The sequence below is a fragment of the Protopterus annectens genome, chromosome 1.part2 (assembly GCF_019279795.1).
Source record: "Protopterus annectens isolate FY-2018-M chromosome 1.part2, PAN1.0, whole genome shotgun sequence".
NCBI lineage: Eukaryota > Metazoa > Chordata > Ceratodontiformes > Protopteridae > Protopterus > Protopterus annectens.
Window position 1 is genome coordinate 217080791 of NC_056727.1, and position 5000 is coordinate 217085790.

Sequence of the window (5000 nt, forward strand, 5' to 3'; positions counted from 1 at the left end):
ACAGCGGAACTCCGGTCCGCTAATGATTGGCAGTTGATTGTTACGTGCTGAGTTGCCAGCCCTGATGCACAACCTTCAATGAAGGTATGCCCATTCACGCATGTCTCCACGCAGGTGACACTGTAGCTGAGAATCGAACTGGACAGCGTCTTACTGTGAGGTGACAATGCTACCGCATCACCACCACCACAGATCTATATACAGAGACAGCAATATATAAAAATATACAAGTATGCATACATATACAGATATATCTGTATATAGTAATGTATATATATATATATATATATATATATATATATATATATATATATATATATATATTATATATTATATATGTGTGTGTGACTGTAAATATACACATGTATATTGCTAGGATATGATACAGCAGTTACGAATTACATATGTTCACAGGCCGTGCATATGGGGGTGAGGGGTGCAATAAACAAACGTGTAACACGTAGCATCAACCCCCCCCAAGCTATTCCGGTGAGACATACAAACACACAATAAAAGTAAACACACCACTGCTTCCCAGACCACCAGCAGGATACTACCAGTGGGAGAGACCTGCCAGGTCTAATCTTGAAACAAAGACATCAATGTCCCTTGTGGGACACCCAAAAATTAATGATCATCGGAGTCAGTCCCTGTAATGATTCATCAAACCAGGCTGTAGACGTACACAGACAAGTAGGTTGTACAAGCCTGATAACCCATGGGTCGACACAGTGTCCCAACACGCGGCGAGTGGGCAGTGTGTAGTGGTGTGTTTATACCCCACCTGCACCCACAGTAAGGATGAGTGCTGTAGTGGGGCAGGTGGGGCAACTATGGGCATGCAATTATGGGCCTAGGCTTGCAGGTGTTGGCTGGTGCAGTCGTAGTAGGACCGCCCTGGGGATGTAAGTAATATTCCTAAATGGGCATAGCTTATGCCCATACTTCTCAACCCCTAAGAGCAAATCCACTGGACATGACATAAACCATTGGGGGAACAAATAGGGACCATACCTCTGAACTGTCCCCGATTACCAGGGATGTCCCTGATTGTGACTCAAATTCTAACTCTGTCCCACTTAATCCCTCCTAAAACTAGTGACTTTTGGAGGAAAGGTGGTGAATTACATGTAATGAATAATGAGAACAATTAAGAGTTATAAACATCATTTACTTCAGAAAATGTGTATTAATTCATATGCTCTGAGTCTGTCAATGTGTCAGGTTAATAGCACTAATATTTTAAATGTGTTCCTGATGTTGTTATGATGTGTCCCTGATTCAGTTGATATTTGTCCCCAATCGTTTGAGAGGTCTGATAGGGACAGAAAGCACATATTCCACTTACAACCTTAGAAAGATGATAGAATAATATGTATGCAGTAGCATGACTCGGCTGAAGGATGTGGGTTCCAAAACCCAATTACTTGTTTGCATTGAAGTGTGTCAGTTCCCATGTATTAGCCAGACAGGTGCAGATTGTAAGAGGAACACACCAATAATATGAATCAAACTCTGGACAGGCCATGGATTCCGTACAGTCGAATGGCATGCTTTCGCCTAATGGGCAGCCATTCCCGATACTGTAGGCATGTAATCCAGTGTAATAGGTATCACAAGGTAATTTCATAGTCCTCACTCCCAACCAGGGGTGTGAGTGTCAGATGCAAACACCAAATGCAGTGCATTTGCAAGTTCAGAAGCAAGCGGATGTAAACCTGTTTGGCCGCCGGTATGCGAGTATTACACTGGTGAAGCAATGTAGAGGCTAACTGAGTGTAAGAAACTGTAAACGGAGGTTATCATTGCTTAGCTCCATGCAAACCCATGCACACCTGCTCACAACTGCTTTAATGTGCCTTAATCACTCCATATCCAACAGCCTTGCTCTGGCCAGCAACAAAATAAACGGCCTTTGCAAGGCTCGAAACCAGGACCCTGCACACACAGCTAATGTGATTTACTACTAAGCCATGGCAGATATACAGACATCGGATGTTATCACAAAAATATCATCTAACACAGTCATTCAACAGTATAGGAAATGTATTCCATCATGTAGCTGTATGTGTGTGTGTGTTTATGTCCAGATATAGATACATATATATAGATACATATATATATATATATATATATATATATATATATATATATATATATTTAAGAACATCCCATGTGACAACAAAGCATTACAAAGGAATGAAAAGGGAAACACCAACAACGCCTGTATTATGCAGTGGTGTTGTCCTATGTAATATCAAGACTCCCTCAGACAGACATGTGTCATTAATACACCCAAACATTTGTACATTGGCCATATGCATCACTCTGTGCATTTTATTTACATTAACACAACAGTTCCTGTCCAACCATTATGTGAGAACAGTACTCTTGCAAGATGCTGTGTGCGACATCATCATTATGAATAAGGTAAATGGGGTAACCATAGAGGGACCGGTAGTGTCGTGTGTACAATGGGGTATCTGCATCACGTGTACCTGGAACCTTTAGGAGTCATGTGCATACCAGGATCGTGTGCCTGAGAGACAGGGGTGAGGACAACTGGAGTATGTTGTGATGCATATTAAAAAGGTTACATGTGTCCAGTGGACACGTGTGTGAAATGGACAGCTATGTATGGGGCAAATGTTGTTCTAGGACCTGATTGGCATTTTGTTTCTGTAGGGTGAGAGTGGGATGTGGGGGAAGGAGAGTAGCTATGCTCATGGAGGATAGGTTGGGTAGGATGACAGACAAGAAAGCATACAGGGTCGGTATATGACACATGTGGGGGGATACACCTTGGACGGGGAGGGGTGTTCAGCGGTCACAAGCCCATGAGCCCCCAGATGGAATTAGTGGGATGGAGGTCCCCAGCCATGGGCAGCCACCACTGCACCAAAACAGCTGCAAAGGTGGCTGTGATGGGAGCTGTCTAGGAGGGGCAAGCTCACCCTGTAAATGTGACACTCTTCCCTCGAGCTGGTATATCTGGCCTCAAAACCCCTTATTGAGCCCCCTACACACCACTTCCAGGACTGTACGACAGCGGACAAGTTCCTGTCTGGACCTGCTCCCAGGGGGACAAGCCCCATCCTCAGTGGTGGTTTCACCAGAAGGTGGTGCAGAGCCAACAGAGGTGAAGGTCCAAGACTGGGCCCCATATGTGCTGGAGCCTGGTGCCATGGCCAGCTGCAGTGAGACAGGAGGTTCTGCCGGGACCTCCAAACCCATACAGCCTATGGTGCTGCAGTTTTAACACAGATATGGCTTAGTAATAGTCAAACAGCATTCAGGATTACTTATAACAGCATGCATAGATATGACCATCAACCCAACACAACAGATGGTATACATTTGCAAAGGGAGCACAACACATGCATATATACTGCATGACATCTGTACAAAGTGCAGAAGACTTGTGACTGCAGCTATGAACAGTGGCCCATTATTGGCATGTCACTGAGAACCTCAGACAGTGACTGTCATATCACTGTTTCATGTGACATATGTCAAATCAGGGATGCAATGGCAGTAACTCTCATCACTATCACCATGTATTGACTACAATCCTCACACTATGCTTCTGCAGTTCAGAGATGTGTGTTCAGTGAGTAACACAGGAAACAAATGGCTCCACACACTGACCAGTCCACAGATGGCCCTACAGATGGGGGTTTCCTCACAAACAGAGCACTGTCTTGTCAGTTTTATAACATGCAGAATAGCCATTACCACACACAACTTGTTAAACTGGCAGTAGTCTCATGAAGAATAGCTGCACTTAGATGCTGTAATCATTTCTGGCACATCACCCTCCTGTCTTTAGGCTATTTTCCACTGTGTATGTTGTTTGAGGAATATCCAGATATCATCTGTGATGCCGTTTACCAAGCACCAGATCCAGGTTCCACTCACAGCGACTGTCATGGGCAAACACCAACATGATGTTCTTAGATATTGTACTGTGTTTCCATGTGATTGGCTATGGGAACATCACTGCAGCTGTTCCACATGCAATCAGCTAGAGGAGGACTGCAATAGGTGCAGAGGCCATCACCTGATCATGACCATTGCTTACAAAACACAAGCTGCTGCTGAGCAGGTGTACAACTCCACATCCACCAGAGAGTGTGTGGGAGGGACAGACAGAGGCAAAGTACATCAGAGAAGGGCTTGGAGACTAAAACCTAAGTATCGTTTGTCACACACCTACCAGTACAGGGGTTCAAACCCCTGACTGACTAGCCATTACTATTACAAGTGCATGCAGTTACTCCATGTGCCACAAAGCTGACATGTTGGTGTGCTGCAAGAACATATATATGTGCTGGCGAGCGACATCTGCAACACAGATATAGTAGACATACATTAGTTGTAGCACATATGGCTGTCCACATGAACGGATGTTATTGTCAACACAACCACTCTCTCTAAGGGACTCAGACACATTGCCACACTTTGTCAGGCCCACAAATACACTTCCTAACTACTTAGTTTGCCACACTGCAGTAATGCACAGGTACTACATGCACCACAGGAGATATCCGGATGCTCTATGGGCTAGGGCATGTGAATGTGTCTGACATCAGTCTGTTTGCCAATGGGAGTTATACTGGGTGTGACTGTGGTTGGGAGCATCATACCCCACACACAGACACAAGGTGCTAGTACTGACATGCATGTGTGCATTGCTTCATGGATGTGTAGTGGTTGGCTGTACAAGGCTGGGTGAGGAGTATCCTTGGCATCATGCCACCCAACAATAGTGTCGTTCAGTGGTATAGTGTCTGCAATGTCCACTCAGATGGGTATTGCATGAACTGTCCTGTCATCCTGATTACCATTGTGTATGGCCATTGCTCTGCAATGCATGCCATGTCTATGTTTGATAGTCCTTGGCATGGACATTCCCTGGGATGTGCACATCCCATAATAATGTACAGTGACACGTACAAGTTTACCTGTTTTGGCTGGCACATGTTGTGTACACAGACTGT

At 44.6% G+C, this 5000-nt stretch overlaps 1 protein-coding gene across 1 annotated transcript in view; it reads left to right on the plus strand.

The window, feature by feature from the left end:
* Positions 1–5000, plus strand: part of LOC122788685 (ABC transporter G family member 23-like) — a 1725589-nt gene that overhangs the window by 1645430 nt on the left and 75159 nt on the right. The gene's annotated exons all lie outside the window — the stretch shown is intronic.